This window comes from Lathyrus oleraceus, chromosome 3, assembly GCF_024323335.1.
Source record: "Lathyrus oleraceus cultivar Zhongwan6 chromosome 3, CAAS_Psat_ZW6_1.0, whole genome shotgun sequence".
Lineage (NCBI taxonomy): Eukaryota > Viridiplantae > Streptophyta > Magnoliopsida > Fabales > Fabaceae > Lathyrus > Lathyrus oleraceus.
In genome coordinates this window covers 173,144,583-173,162,318 of record NC_066581.1, presented here as the reverse complement: position 1 = coordinate 173,162,318, position 17,736 = coordinate 173,144,583, and the positions used below count along the sequence as shown (strand labels likewise).

The following is a 17,736-nucleotide window of genomic DNA, read 5'->3' as shown; positions in this document are numbered from 1 at the left end:
CGCTAATGGTTAGCTATCAGTCACCTTGGGAAGAAGCTAGGTGGGAGAACCGAAGGGACTGAGTAAATGGTGACGGCACACGCGTCACCTTCCCAAGGAAAAATGAAGAATACAAAATGCCAAGAGCGGAAGGATAACAGGCGGTAGAGTTGAACGACTCTTCTTCCACTCTCAAACCAAGCAAAACTTCTCTCAATACAAAATGCAATTTTCTGTTCTTCCCAACAGAAACAAAATCCATTTGTAAAAGGCGAAGAACAACACAAAGATTTGGCAACAAACAAAACCCATACATTCGATTGGCCCTGAAGGGGGGTGCATCACGAGATAAGAATGCAATAGAGGTCAAAGATGAAGACTCACCTCTTGCAATGGGATTGATCAACAAACTTTGACGACCAGGTAAAACGTTTCCTTCAACTCCTCCGAGCGCTCTCCTTTTTATATGTCATTAGGGTTTTTTAATATCCTTTTCGCCGTCTCCAATGATCCTTAGGGTTTGTTTTTGAACTGTAGCCGCAAAAATTCTCTAAGGTTTTTTCGTCGCTGTTATCTAACCTCTTTTCTTCCTCTAGGGTTTTTCGTCGTCCTCTCTGGTGGAGGAGAAGGCTCCTTTTATACTCACCATGTTTAGGGTTTTGAGCTGGTTACTCAGATCAAAAGGGGTACCCCTGCGAAATCCTTTAGGATTCTCACAGCTTGTCTGCCTCAATTGGTATTTGATCTGGAACAGGTAATAGGATCCATGTACCTTCTTACTTTGAATTCGTCTTGACTCCTTTTTTGGATTGCTTGTGGAATTTTTACTGTCTTACCGAGTTGTTATGATTTTACTGCAGTGAATTTTCTTGCAACTTTGAGGCTTCTGTTGCAACTTTCCTTGTAGCTATGAGATTAATCAAATTCCTGGTGATTAAATCACGGACAATGGCCATTGCTTTTGTACCGTCTTCGTCTAAGTCATGCAGTTCAGCCCACATATCGATGAGGACGGTAACAGGGATTTCCAAGCTCACTCAGTGGATTTCTTCTGTATGGCGATTCATCTTTTTTCCTCGAGGAATTGCGACTAAGCAATAGTTGTTGTTGTTGAATTGTTGCACTCCCATTAGCTTTTGCAGGAGATTGAAAATGCGGTGAAGCCGCACCAACATTTCTCCTAACTGTAATCCTCTTTGTCCCGGTTGTAGCTGCTGCAGATTCTCCACAATCACTATTATTACTTTTATCCATTACAAGTGATGTAATAGTAGCAGGAACAGACACCATTTTTGCAGGCTTAGAGCTAGTACTGGTGTTGTTTCTTGCGTTGTGTAATGTGGAGGTATCTGAAGATCTTCTTACAGGCGATATACTAAATCTCCTTTCTATGCTGCTTGAACATTGTTCCTGCTCTCTATTTTCATCTTTTTATCACAGCTTTTCTAGTTCTTTATACAAAACTTCTCTGATTTTTGCACTTTAATGCCAATGATATTAGCAGGACTCGTGGAATCAAAAGTTCTATATGCCGCATTACCGGAGACTTCAATGGCTGCAGGTTTTTTCTCTGAGTAAGTCCATTTCTGGAATGGTTATAAACTAATGTCATTTGCACGTTACTTGTGTAGGAGTTGGAGGAAGATAGCAGAAGAGACTATGACAACCAAACGCTTTCACACAATTTCCTACTGAGTGTGTCACAGGGGACACTTTCTCTAATATCCCATATGAAACCTGCTGGTATGCATGGAAGCAGAATGCAGCCAAAACTGATGGTTATAACTCTCTAACATTCAATCCTTGGCTTGCCGCAGATTTCAGGTACGAAGGAGTAAACTTGAAACCATCCAAAAATATAGCACATGGTACCAAAAAAGAAAAAGGAAATGATGGTTATAACTGAATAGAGATTGATATTGTCCAAAGCTTCCTCTTCATTAGCCGTTAGTTTTTTTTCTCATAACGTTTCGCAATTGATTCGTAAGGTTGGATGCCATTGCAGTGTTGAATCCAATCCAATTGAAAGAAACTTCAGTCATTGAAGCCAATGCCACTCCACCGACTATCGGCAGAAGAGAAGAAATCATCCAAAAAGTAGGCACCTCACCGAGGATAAAAGATGAAAGAACAACAGTGAAGAAAGGCTCCATAGCTTTAATGGTATGAGTGAATGAAACAGAAACCTTGCCAAGACTGATGTTGGTCAACAGATTTCCCAATGTATGAGCCATAACCACTGGAAGAATTGATGCAAACTGTGATCTTCTAATGTTTGGCCTTGGATGTAGATTCAAAATCCAGATCAAATTAATCACCAATGAAGCAAATCCAAATTGAAATGTTGTAACTGTTGCATGAAATGGATAGACTTTTAGAACCTGTTTGTTGTAAATGTCGAAGTAAATATTCAAGAGATACCAAGTAGCAAACACGAAACCAAGTTGTAGAGATTGAACAAAACCAGAAGGTTGAGTTGGTTCAGTGTTAATGACCAACAACTAATTTACTGTATCATTTGTAATTCTTGTCTCTTGTATAGGAGTTGCCGCATTGTTATTGCAGGAGGATGTTTCTAAGTCCACATACTAGATGACTTGCACATCTACGTCAACTGCTTCAGCAGGGTTAACACCCTTGTTTGGTTCCTTTCCTTCAAAGAAATCCTTCACAAGTTGTTGTACTTTTGGAATCCTAGTGCTTCCACCAACAAGAATAATCTCATCAATTTGATTCTTCTGTAATCCAGCGTCCTCCATTGATTCTGAACAAATCATTGTTCAACTCTACAAACCGAGCACGGGTAGGTGGCTCAGAGAAATCATTCATCAAAAAGTGATTCAATTTCCACACGGATTTGGTGCTGGCTACTAAGAGCTTTCTTGGCACGCTCACTCTCCCTTCTCAGCTTTCCAAGGTTTATTATGATCGAAGTTGGAAATTTCCTCCTTGTAATTAAAACTTAAGTGCCATTTTTGTAAATCATGTATGTTTTGGACAACTATTGATTTGTAATGAATATGACATTGATATAAATGGAAAATTGGTGTTTCTTGTTAGCAAGTCAAAAAATCTTTCTTTGCATTTTAGAGACCTTATGTATGATGAATTAGTCATATGTTATGTAAATGGTGGACCATGATTGAATAAATGAATGAAATAAACAAAACATGAATGAGGATGTGGAAATTCTTGGATATGAATGAAAATTTCCCAATGTAATGAAAAAATATGAATGAAAATTATGAATATGAAATGTAGAATCTCGAATGTGAAAATGGAGAATATAAATGTGAATGAAGAAATATGTATGAAATTTCTTTGAATTATGAATGAATGAGAAAATGAATATGGATGAAGACCTAATGTAATGTTTTTTACTTTACATAGGAATTCATTAAAAGAGTGGGTGAGAACTAAAAAATATGCCAATGAAAAATGAACGGTCACATGTGTCGCATTACGCGAAAAACCGGCGGGAAAACATAACAACAGAGCCGCCACTGTTATTTATCCCAAAAGAGGGAAAGGAAACGCTCAGAGTAAACCTGGAAAGAACATGGTCTCGTGACCAAAGAGAATGGGATCGGGAGTCGGTTATGCGAAGGGAAGGTATTAGCACCCCTACGCATCTGTCGTACTCGACGGGATCCACGCACAAAAGAAAGGAAAATGGTTGCTAAAACACTGCTCACAAACAAACACTCTGGCTGAAAGAGACACAAGAAAACAAAAAAAACTGACTCGGCAGGATATCGGACCCTGGGCCTACGTAGTCTATCAGGCATAGACATCAGAGTCGACGTAGTTCGGACTGAGGAAAAACATGCTCGCTAGGATGTCGCATCCTATGCATACGTATCTTCTTGGACTAAGAAGAATCAGAGCATTCGTAGCTCGGCTAACGCACGCAAGACAAAACAACACGGGAAATCGACTGCCAATCGTTGGGCTTACGTCAAACTCCACACAAACAGGCAAACGTGGAGGTCGAATGCAAATCTATGGACTTACGTGACACTCCGAACCAACAAACACACACAAAGGAAACCGACTGCCAATCGCTGGACTTATATCAGCTTTCGAACCAAACAACCCACACTGGAAACCAGATGCCACTTGATGGACTTATACCGGACTCCAAGCACACAACAAGAGGATACGGAATGCCAATCGCTGGGCTTACATCCATCTCCTAACACACACAAAGACAAAACAAAATGGGCGCCCGGAGAGATCAGCTCATCTCCTGCCTACGTACCTCATCTGGTATGAGGATCAGGGCGACCTAGTTCCCCTACGCAGGGACACAGGACTAGCCTAACCAGATAACAGAGGGAGACACAACTAGGGAGACTAACTCGAGCCTAGATGTTATCATGCAAATCATCCCTAAGTTAAGGTTGCTATCTAACTTGCACAGGGAGCAAGCTATCCTAAAGCACAGGCAATAGCAAAGCAAACAATCACAGATAGCACACACTATATACACACCAAGTGGGGCTCAAACAAAGGTTAGGCTGCAAGACCAAGCCAACTGTATCAGGGTGATGTTAGCTCTTAACCCTAACATTGAGAGTTAGGGTGAAGCTGATGAAAGGTGAGTGAAGATGAGACTTCACAGCTCTTATCCCTGGCCTGGGAGAGCTTCAGACAATGAAGTGTGGATCCAGAAAGTGGGAACCCTTCTACACTTATGACACTGACTCAACTGTACAACTGTACAAGGATCTTGGGTTAATATCCCAATGCATCAACACAGTGGTGTGAGCAGAGGGATGACTCAACATGAATAGCAGGAGATGGATTGCACATCTCTTGTGTTCTGTCAATTGCCTTATCAAAGGTCTTTTCCTGCTTGGGGACAAAAATAAACAAGCACAAGCATTGCCTCTTAAGGAGGACTTCAGACAGGTGCCTGGCCAAGTAACAGGCCAGGTCTTCCAGGCTACATGCAGTTAAAAGGTTATACCTCAGTGCTCAAGCTAGCAAGCAAAGCAAAATCAAGTTCACAATGGAACTATAGCAACTAAGGTACCTGAAAACAATCCAGCATAATCAGTACTCAACTCAAACAAAAGTCAAACAGACAGTTACAAGTCAACAGACAACTGTACATAAACAGACAAACAAGCATCAATGCACAAAGGTGCAAGCCACAAGGCCTAAGCTCAAGTATCAAAGCCTACAAAATAAACTCAAGGTTAGTCATAAACAAGCAATAAACCAACTCCAATTGAGTGCACATCATCAAGTATAAGCAATTGTGCTCTTTGACCTGAAACATAGCTCAAATGTGAGAAGCCAACCTCTAGGACATGGCCTAGGGTCAAAATGAGAGCAATAAACCAAAACAGAACATGCAAATTATCCAAAATCAAGATCAATCAAATAAGAATCAAATCCAAGTGGTCTCATGTTCATATCATCAATCAATATCATTTCATGAGGCAAAGAGTACAAAGCATGCAATTTAGAACCTCATAGGACCCAACAGAAAGATCCAATTCAAATCAACTCAAAAACATTTCAATAAATCTCAACAAAAATCATGTCTAAACAGCATTCAAGACATGACCTACACACCAAATTTCAAGTCATTTGGACCAAGGGAAGCAAGTCAATTAAATTCCAAAAGTCAAAACATGTTCAAACAAGCTCATACAAGGCACCAAATCATGCATCAACTTCAAGCAAGCATAAAACAGAATTGGCATAAGATAAATGAACCAAATCAAAACCATGTCAAACTTCAAGATGTCTATAGTACATGCCAAATTTCAAGTACATCCAATAAACCACAAGAATTTCACAAATCATATAAAATCATGACTCACAAAAAGTCCACAATTGGTCAAACAGGGGAGAAAATCTCAATCAAATTGGAAATGCAATCAAAAAAATCCACAAAAATTCATATTCAAACTTAACATCCAGAAGATTCAACATGCAAAAATTCAGATCATTTTTAGTTCAATAGGCATGGCAAATAAAATCAAGAAGTCAAGCAAGAAATGGTGTGACACAAATTGTCACACCTCCAATGATCAGGTCATATCTCACAAACCAGAAATGCAAAAATCACAAATTATATACCAAAATGCTCCTCAAGGTGTCTAGTTTATGCATACAAAAGTTCAGCTCCATCCAATTAAGCATCATTATTTCATGAGGAAAATAGCAAGCAATGTGCAACAAATGACATGTATGAGCAAACCCTAGCCAAAACAGAAATCCACACGTGCACAATTTTCATAAAAATCACCAAAAAATAGTAGACATGGCAAGGATCATCATGGAAAAAACCTCATGTTAATTGGATTAATGGTTTGAGAGTTATGATTTTTCTAATGTGGAGAAAAAATAAAAAAAAGATGAACAAGGCATGGTGAACATGGATAATGGATGAAATAAAATGTAAAAAGGTCAAATGTGAATTGTCCTAATCCGGAATCGAATTGGCGCGCCATTCAAATGAGGCGCCACTTAAGTCAAACGCCGCGTTTCACTTAAGTGCGTGGCACAACGTGATTGGCTTCATGGGACAAAAACAATGCAAATCATGCAAAACGCGCGCCAGGAGATCAAAACAGTTTCTGGAATTGAGAAATTAGGGTTCTACACGCATTCATCGTGTTCATCATCATCATGAACTTTTTTCTCAGAAATCAACAAACGATACATCAATAGGTTCGTCTTAGCATGCACATCAACAATCCAAATATGATTCATCCTAATTCGTGCTAACAAATCCAGATCGAGCAAGGAAAGTTTTGTCAACCAAACTTAAAATCCAGATATCTCTCTTAATACAGCATGAAAATTCAAGATCCAAAGTTCATTATGATCAGCAATGGAGGATCTACAAGATGCATATCCTAATTACAAGAATTATTAGAATCGATTTCTAACCTTCAAGTGATGACAGAGTTGAATTCGTGGCTTTCAAGCTTGGAATAGCAAAAATAGATGCTACACAACTCTCCAATGGATGAATGGATGATGATTTGATGCTCAACAATGCTTGAATTCGATGGAATCTTCAACTGCCATAGGAGATGCTATGCTCAACAGTCCAAGAATCAGCTTGAAATCCTTGCTCTCTTGCTTCAATCCAGCTCAGTGATGATTGTAGATGATAGATCAATGAAGAACAATGCAAGTTCTTTGAGAATTTGGCAGAAAAAATCAAGAGGAAAAGTTGAGAGAATTTGCAATTTTTGGATCTGGATCTATTTGAATGAAGTGTTAATCCGAAATTCAGTTAGCATTAGCCTTATATACCATGGGTTAATCATTTCCTTAATCCCAATTAGCAAAAATGAGTGAATTAGTGAAATGAGTGTTTATGTGCAATTGGCCAAAATAACCTTCATGTGTGGAATGAGCTGCTACAGTGCACGAATTTCTTGCCAAACACACTCCAAATGTGGTTTTAGATCAAATTCAAGTGGTGGGAAGTGTGGAAAATGCATAGTTTTGAAAGTCACTTTTTTCCCTCCATTTTTCAAATTCAAGTCACATGAAAAATGCCATTTTTGTGTGATGACTTTTGATGAAATGTAATGAATGATTTGGATAGAGCATGTCAAATGGAGATTGTAGCAAAAAACCACACATGATTTGGCCAAATGGTGTGAAAGTTATCCAAGTTTGAAGTTCAAAATTTCTTGACAATGATTTGATCATAACTTGCCAACCACACATGGGAAATGGATATTCTTGGACTTTTTGGAAATGTGAGAGCAAGATCTTCAACTTTCATGTTGGACAAAATTCCATTTGAAGCTTGCTTGGCGATGTAAATTTGAGGAGAAGACCTTTCCATTTTTGGCAGTTTGAAATTACAGGTCACTTACTATTTTTGGAAACTTTTCATCTGACCTCAAATTCTTCAATCTTGATCTTTGAAATGTCAAATGAGACTTGTATGGACATGAATGAGGCCTTTCAAACCATCTCCCACCTTCAAAGCCTTGATTTCAGGCACAGTTGACCACAGTTGACTTTCTAGGGTTTCAGATGAAATTCAGCTTGACTGTTGAGCTTTGATCATCCAATCCTTGGCCAAATCACTCCAAAATGATCCCTAGATCATATGAACTTGTTGAATCAACCCTAGGGCTTTGCATCAATAGGAAATGCACTTGCTTGCTTGCTTGACTGATCCTCCTAACCAGTCTTGACCGATGACTTGCACTTGGGCAAAGGACAATGCAATGCTATGCAGTGGACAATGTTAATGTTAATGACCTAATCATGAAAATGTATGTACAACAAGGGAGGTGCAAATTTGAGGTGCTACAGCTGCCCCTATTCAATCAACTGGGAACCCGGACGGATGAGAGCAACGGCTGTCAGACTTTCAGGGTAAACAGGGATTGAATACCGAAGAACCGTAGAAATTTGCATAACACGGGGATCCACCAATGGAAACGTCCACTGGGATCTGATATTTATTACTGGGTATTTTGTTTTTTTTTCTCAAAGGTACAGGAACCACATCCAGACGTCAAAGGACAATGAATGGGAATGGAGAAATCACAACTAGACGCCAACGGACAACTAGGAAAAACTCGACGTTTACCAAGACCAACGGAGAGGTAACCAGACATTAATGAATGAACTGGGACAGATACAACCACATGTCAGCGGACGTAGTGGGAAAAACTCATCGTTTACCAAGACCAACAGAGAGGTAACTCTACTGGGGACGACCAGGAAAAACTCGACGTTTACCAAGACCACCGGAGAGGTAACCAGACATCAACGGATGAACTGGGAAGACTCGACCAGACGTCAACGGACGAAAGGGAGAAGCTCGACGTTTATCGACACCAACGGAGAAGGAGAAGCCACTTCACTAAGGAAGGGATACAACAACTGGAAACCGAATAAGACGTTTACCGATGACTCTACTGGGGATTCTGGCTAGGAATCAACCAGACATAGACAAATGACTGGCGAATAGGATACACAATCAGACGTCAACGGACGAATGAGAAAAACTCAACGTTTATCGAAACCTACGGAGAGGTAACTCTGCCTGGGGAAACGTATCACAAACAACCGTCAACGGACGATCGGGAAAAACTCATCGTTTATCAAAACCAACGGAGAGGTAACTCTGAGAGGAATCAACAGCCATTAACGAATGGTCTATGGGGACTAAGCAACTATACATCATCGGACGCATAGGAAAAACTCAAGTGGGGATAATGAACACAACCAATCATCAACGGACAATTGGGAAAAACTCGACGTTTATCGACACCAACGGAGAGGAGGAAAGCTTCACTAGGGAAGGAGGACGACGTTACGAACATCGAAAGATGATGTTTACCGATATCAAATAAGACCATACATTGACCGATGACTGGGGTGAGACTCGATGTTTACCGACACCGAAAGATGGTGTTTACCGACACCAAAGAAAGATGACCAGACATTTAACGAATGACTAGGGAATACGACTCGATGTTTACCGACACCGAAAGATGGTGTTTACCGACACCAAAGAAAGACGACCAGACATTAACGAATGACTGGAGAATACGACTCGATGTTTACCGACACCGAAAGATGGTGTTTACCGACACCAAAGAAAGACGACCAGACATTAACGAATGACTGGAGAATACGACTCGATGTTTACCGACACCGAAAGATGGTGTTTACCGACACCAAAGAAAGACGACCAGACATTAACGAATGACTGGAGAATACGACTCGATGTTTACCGACACCGAAAGATGGTGTTTACCGACACCAAAGAAAGACGACCAGACATTAATGAATGACTGGAGAATACGACTCGATGTTTACCGACACCGAAAGATGGTGTTTACCGACACCAAGCAAATAACACACGCGGGTGTTGACATGACACTGACCAGTAACACGAGGCGACATCTACATATGTCAGGGCAAGGCTGAACACTTGCTGGGATCTCACCGGGGAGAAACAATCTTTCCTTTCACCATCGGATGAGGAATAAACCTCTCTGAGGTATCAATCCTGAATGCCATCAGGAGCAACTGTAGCAAACGTGCCGTACAGATGTTGATCGAAAATCCGCCTCTGCCGGGGATACAGTCTGATTGGTTTCGAACACATGAATGCATATGTTTGAATTTTCTATGGCGTAATGCTCCATATTGTATGAAAATGCTACACGTTTTTGAGGATGCAATGATCACTATATGCAAAATGCAAAACTGGCTGGGGAGCCAACTGATCAGATACTCTGACCCTGTGGGGAGACTCTGCTTGAGGAATACTCTGCAGGGAGAGCACCGACTTCTCACTCGTGCTGGAGAAAGGACACTGTTGCCAGGGAAAGGATAGACTCCGTTGGGGATATCCTTCATAGTACCCAATCCACTCGGGGACTCCGCTTGGGGAAACAATCCATACGACTTTGCTAAGGACTACCCAACGGCGACTGCGCTGAGTAACCAACAATACGACTTCACCGGGGAGGTAAACAAGGCAACTCTCTGGTGAAGTAAAGAAACTACTCGCTGGGGAGTAACAAGGCGACTTCACTAGGGATAACCAGGCGACTTCACTGGGGAGAGCCAACCAAATCACAAATAGGATAAACTCTGCTCTGGGAAATACACGCTACTCCGCTGGGGACGACCCATCTAACCCATAAGTAGGATAGACTCAGCTGGGGGATGCAAATATCATTCCACTACGGGAAACTCATCCAATCCACAGGTAGGATAGCTGCTGGAGATAAATTTCATTGAACCCGCTCCACTCGGGGACTAGCTGGGGAAAAGCAATCAACACAAATCTCTGCTCGGGAGATCTGCTAGGGAAAACAACTCTGTCGGGGAATACACACCATTCTGCTGAGGATGAGCAAAACTCTGGTGGAGAAAGCAAATATACCAGACTCTGTGCTGGGGAGAAACATCCATAACCCTGCTGGGGATGAGCGCTCACGACCACGCTGGGGGATAACAATACTTCAAACCTGACTGCTGGGGAACAACACTCCACTGATACCTCCGCTAGGGATACCACACCCTTCATACTCAGTGGGGAACTCTCCTGGGGAAATATTCAATGGGGAATAAACCCACTTCCATGCCTGCTGGGGATAGGCAATCCTTAGATCTGCTGGGATAGAAGGCACCATCCACAAATGTCTCTGCAGGGGAAAATGCAGCTCTGATAGCTCTCAAACTTGCTTGGAGAAGTATCTGCTGGGGAAGCATTCTCACAGACAACGACCTGCAAAACAACACAACAAAATGCCCCAGGGGATACATGGACAAGATACGCTCAAGTGTCCTCAACACTCAAAATGATTTTCAAATGCTTTATCTTTCTGCAAGTTATTGTTCAGCCTTCACGTTTTTATATGCAATGTTTATCAAAAATTCGGACGTTTTTGCAAACAAAACAGTAAAATAAAAACAAGAGAGCTATTTATCTGAATAACGACTTTTATTGATTGAAAATATGCCTGAAAAGGCGAATACATCGGGAAGCAATTCCTAGAAAGAGGTAATTGCGCACAAAAGGAAAAATCTATCCTAATGGCAATGTGAACACGGCATCCACTATTTCCCAATTCTGTTATAACTCACAGATCATCAGTTTTCCTCCCAACTTCCTTGCTTTCTGAGAAGAATGACTGGACCGATCACATCTTTCGAGATGGCAAACGACAAAGCACGATGAAGTACAGATAACTCAGACTGTAGTCTTCGCTTTAATCCCTCTTTTGGCCGGATCGCCCTTTCGGGTTATCAATCCACCGGGATACCCATTTTTGCCTAAGCCTCCCTTGCGGGTTTTCAACTTACCGGGTGTACAAATTCTTTTCATTTTTTATCCCTAATTTTTGCCCGAACCTTTTCTTTCTGTTTCTTTGGTTCGCCGGGATGCCCTTTTTTGCCTGGACTCTTTTATTCTTTTTGTCCAGCGGGTCAATTTATGCGAAGTATTTTTTGACTACATCTGAGTTAACAGGGGACGGGAAATCTTCACCATCCATAGTTGTAAGCATCAAGGCTCCACCGGAGAAAACCTTCTTCACAACATATGGACCTTCATAATTAGGAGTTCACTTGCCCCTGTTATCTGTACCGGGAGGAAGGATCCTCTTCAAAACTAGATCACCAGTTTGATAGCTTCGAGGACGCACTTTCTGATCAAAGGCTCTCTTCATCCTTCTCTGATATAACTGCCCATGGCACACAACTGCTAGCCGTCTCTCTTTGATAAGGCTCAACTCATTAAACCTTGTTCGAATCCACTCGGCTTCGTCCAGCTTGACATCTAACAAAACCCTCAGAGAAGGAATCTCCACTTCAACAGGTAGGACTGCTTCCATACCATACACAAGGGAGTACGGGGTTGCCCCGGTCGACGTACGTACTGAGGTACGGTACCCATGCAAAGCGAAAGGCAGCATCTCATGCCAATCCTTGTACGTCACGACCATCTTCTGCACAATCTTCTTAATATTCTTGTTTGCCGCCTCTACAGCACCATTCATCTTTGGTCTGTAAGGAGAAGAATTGTGATGTTCAATCTTGAAGTCTTTACAAAGCTCTTTCATCATCTTGTTATTGAGATTCGAACCATTGTCGGTGATGATTCTCTCAGGAACTCCATGACGATAGATGATTTCTTTCTTGATGAACCGGGCAACCACTTGTTTGGCAACATTAGCATAGGAAGCTGCTTCCACCCACTTGGTGAAGTAGTCAATCGCAACCAAGATGAAGCGATGTCCATTCGAAGCAGTAGGCTCAATCTTCCCAATCATATCAATGCCCCACATGGCGAACGGCCAAGGCGAATTCATGACATTCAGAGGGCTTGGTGGTACATGCACCTTATCAGCATATATTTGACACTTATGGCACTTCCGAGCGTACTTGAAGCAATCGGATTCCATAGTCATCCAGTAATAACCGGCTCTCAACAATTTCTTCGACATTGCATGACCACCAGCATGGGTACCAAACAAACCCTCGTGCACTTCTTGCATCAACATGTCTGCTTCGTGTCTATCCACGCATCTGAGCAGAACCATGTCAAAGTTCCTCTTATACAACACATCATCCTGATTCAAATAGAAGCTTCCAGCTAGCCTTCTCAGGGTTTTCTTGTCATTCTTTGATGCACCTTCAGGATACTCCTGGTTCTTGAGGAAGTTCTTGATATCATAATACCACGGCTTCTCATCAATCACAACAGACTCGGCTGCAAACACATACGCAGGCCTCTCGAGTCGATTCACCGCAACATGTGGCACATGATTCCACCAATGAACTTTGATCATAGAGGACAAAATAGCCAAAGCATCAGCCATCTGATTCTCATCCCGGGGGACATGATACAATTTCACCTTCTTGAAGAACGTCAGTATTCTTCTGGTGTAATCTCTATAAAGGATCAAATGCGGCTGGTTGGTATTCCAATCTCCATTGACCTGATTGATCACTAGAGCGGAATCTCCAAAAATGTCAAGTGTTTTGATCCTCAGATCAATGGCTTCTTCTATCCCCATGATACAAGCCTCATACTCAGCTTCATTGTTGGTGACATCAAACGTCAATCTGGCAGAAAAGGGTATATGAGCACCTTTTGGATTGATCAGCACTGCACCAACACCGTTACCATTCACATTAACAGCCCCATCGAACATCAACGTCCACTTGTCATCAGGATCCGGTCCTTCCTCGACAAGAGGCTCTTCACAATCTTTCATCTTAAGATACATGATGTCTTCATCAGGGAATTCAAACATCATCGGCTGATAATCATCAATCGGTTGCTCGGCGAGATAGTCTGACAAAACACTACCTTTGATAGCCTTCTACGACGTGTACTGGATATCATACTCTGTTAAGATCATCTGCCAACGGGCAACACGTCCGGTGAGAGCCGGCTTTTCAAAGATGTACTTTACTGGATCCATCTTAGAAATCAATAAGGTAGTATGGTTCAACATATACTGCCTCAGTCGGCGAGCAGCCCAGGCCAAAGCACAGCAAGTTTTCTCAAGCTGTGAATATTTGATTTCACAGTCGGTAAACTTTTTGCTAAGGTAGTATATGGCATGCTCTTTTCGACCAGACTCGTCATGCTGTCCCAATACACACCCCATCGAGTTCTCGGTTACTGACAGGTACATTATCAATGGTCTCCCTGGCACTGGAGGAATCAAGATTGGAGGTTTCTGTAAATACTCTTTTATCTTGTCAAAAGCTTTCTGACAGTCATCATTCCACCTGATTGCTTGATTCTTTCTTAGCAATTTGAAAATCGGTTCACACGTGGCAGTTAGGTGAGATACAAACCTTGCAATGTAATTCAATCTCCCTAAAAACCCACGAACCTGCTTTTCTGTTTTCGGTTCAGGCATTTCTTGAATAGCTTTGACTTTTGCTGGATCAACCTCAATCCCTTTCTCACTGACAATGAAGCCTAACAGCTTCCCAGATCTCACACCAAACGTACACTTGTTTGGATTCAGCCTCAGTTTGAACTTTACCAATCTGTCAAACAACTTCTGCAAATTTACCAGGTGCTCCTCTTCTGTCTGCGACTTTGCAATCATATCATCCACGTACACTTCAATCTCTTTGTGCATCATGTCATGAAAGAGAGTCGTCATTGCCCTCTGATAGGTAGCACCGGCATTCTTCAGCCCAAATGGCATCACCTTATAGCAGAACGTGCCCCAAGGTGTAATGAATGTCGTCTTTTCCATGTCCTCTGGCTCCATCTTAATCTGATTATACCCAGAGAAACCATCCATGAAAGAGAATACCGAGGATTTAGCCGTATTATCCACCAATACATCAATGTGAGGTAATGGGAAATCATCTTTCGGACTCACCCTGTTCAAATCCCGGTAATCGACACACATCCTGACTTTGCCATCCTTCTTCGGCACTGGAACGATGTTGGCCACCCACGGGGGATATGTTGTCACTGACAAGAAACCCGCATTAAACTGCTTCTGAACCTCTTCCTTGATTTTCACTGCCATATCAGGACTCGTTCTGCGAAGCTTCTGCTTGACCGAAGGACAATCATCTCTGAGAGGTAGTCTATGCACCACAATATCAGTATTCAAACCAGGCATATCTTGATAAGACCAGGCGAATATCTCTACATACTCTCTCAGCATTTCAATCAATCTGCTCTTGACCTCTGTCTTCAGAGCAGCCCCGATCTTAATATCCCTTCTGGCGTCCTCAGTACCAAGATTCACAATCTCCAACTCCTCCTGATGAGGTTGGATGACCCTTTCCTCTTGCTTCAGCAATCTAACCAATTCTTTAGGGAGCTCACAGTCTTCCTCACTCTCCTTTTCAGCTTGGTAGATGGGATTGTCGAAATCATACTGAGCCATAACAGAACTGTTCATAGTAGATGTCGTGATATCACTTCTGCATGTTTAATGCTTTGTTTTAGAAAAAGAGTTCAATAAAGTCACAAAAACAAAAACATTGCCATTTTTATTTTTTTTTGAAAAATGAAAACAAAAATAGAAAGACATGGATCACAAAATTGTTTGCAAAACGTCCTTTATTAATGATAATCATTGAAAAACATGATGTGGCCCTACAATGAACCACTACGTCTTGGGCAGAACGTAGGGTTTTGTGCAAAATGAAAAAACAAAAGAAAATTACTCTGTTTGAAGAGTAACTTGGACTACATCCTCTGCTGTCCAATTGCTGATCACTTCCCCTGGCGCACTCGGGCGAACCCAGCAGTCGAGATCACAATCACTGTCACCATCTTCAACATCAGCTGCAAAGACGTCACCGTGATTCATCAGCCCAACGCTGGTAAAGGTAATTGGACCTGCTTGACCACCCTGCTCTGCTTGCAAAGGTTGATAGCCAATACCGAATTTATCCTCTTTAACAGGCAAATCCACCATTTTGCCCCAGCCTTCAGCTTTACCGGAGTCAACAACCTCTTTGGCCTGCTTGTACGAAGCAAACGAAGCACCCGGCTTCCTCTGATCAGCATACGCCACCCCTTCGAGAGCAACCGTCTCAAATGCCTGGCATAAAGTTTCGTGGATCTCGCCATCCACCTCGACATACTTGAACGAGGATATGTGACTTACCAAGATATCTTCTTCACCACACACGGTCACAATCTGACCGTTCCAGACATACTTGAGCTTCTGGTGGAGAGTCGACGAGACTGCCCCTGCTGCATGGATCCATGGACGCCCCAACAAACAACTGTAGGCAGGCTGGATGTCCATGACGTAGAAGATGATGTCAAACACCTCCGGACCTATCTTCACAGGCAAGGTAACTTCACCAAACACAGAGCGTTTGGATCCGTCAAATGCACGAACTATCAGGTCACTAGGAGTAAGCACAACCCCTTCAACAGATATCTTCTTCAGAATTTGCTTCGGCAAGACATTCAGAGAAGAACCGGTGTCGACCAACACGTGAGACAACACCGCCCCCTTGCACTCCATAGTGATATGCAAGGCCTTGTTATGATTTCGCCCTTCAGGCGTCAGATCAAGGTCTGTGAAACCCAAGCCATGCCTGGTGCTCACGTTGGCAATAACCCCCTCCAATTGGTTGACGGAAATCTCCTGAGGTACATACGCCATATTTAGCATCTTCAACAAGGCGTTCCGATGTGCCTCAGAGCACAGCAGCAAAGAGAGAATTGAAATCTTAGACGGAGTTTGGTTGAGTTGATCTACGATCTTGTAGTCACTCTTCTTGATGATTTTCATGAATTCCTCCACGTTCTTTTCAAATGAACCCTCAGGCACTTCCTTCTGAGCAGGTTCCTCGTCAACTACGGCCTGTTTGCCCTTCGACTTAGCAGAAGCCTCAGCATTAGCATCTCTCAACGGCTGAGGAGCAAACAGTCGTCCACTTCGAGTAAAGCCTCCCGGTCCACCAACATTGTCCACACCTGGACTCACAACCACGGGAACTCTACTAGGTGCAGCAATTGTTACTAGAGCCTGATTAGTCGGCCTGACCCGATTCTCAGCCCTTCGATTATTCCGGTAGGCATTGTCGTATCTCCAAGGCACAGCCTTACTATTCTCAACAACAGGTCTTCTACCTGGTACAGCAATAGTAGTTGGAGCGTTGACAGTTACAGGCGCAGAAATGATAACAGGCGTACCACTTGTTGTAGGCGCACTACCAACAGTCCTCGGCCCACGTCCTTCAGACGGTTTGAAAAAGATAGTGACAGTTGACACTGCCCCACGATCTCTATTATCAGCCCGACCAAACTGAACACAACCCTCGTCCATCAGCTTCTGAATACCGGCCCGCAACTGATCACACCCATTATCAGCTTCAACACAACCCAAACAATCTTCATCACAGCCCGGGTAAACACCCCCACTCAGCAAACGGCCCTTTACCATAAGCAGAGAAGTCTGAATCTCATCAACACTGACCATCAGATCCTCAGCTTCTTCCCCTTCAACATTGTTCACCCTATGCCCACCATGCTGAGGCATAGGATTGTTCACGACGTTAGGCACCGGAGCGAAGTTGATCGTCTTGGAATCGATCAAGTCTTGGACTTTGTGCTGGAAAGCCCGACATTTCTCAGTATGGTGTCCTGGTGCCCCGGAGTGAAAATCACAACGGACATTGGCATCGTACCCAGGAGGCAATATTGTCGGAGGAGCCATAGTCCTCAATTCAACGAATCCTAGTCTGAGCAACTCAGGCAGTAGCTCAGCGTAGGTCATCGGCAAG

General features: G+C 42.6%; 1 pseudogene; it reads right to left on the bottom strand.

Annotated features, from left to right (window-relative positions):
- Positions 1-1,598: 1,598 nt before the first annotated feature.
- LOC127130276 (phosphoenolpyruvate/phosphate translocator 2, chloroplastic-like) lies at positions 1,599-17,432 on the bottom strand (annotated as a pseudogene).
- Positions 17,433-17,736: the final 304 nt, after the last annotated feature.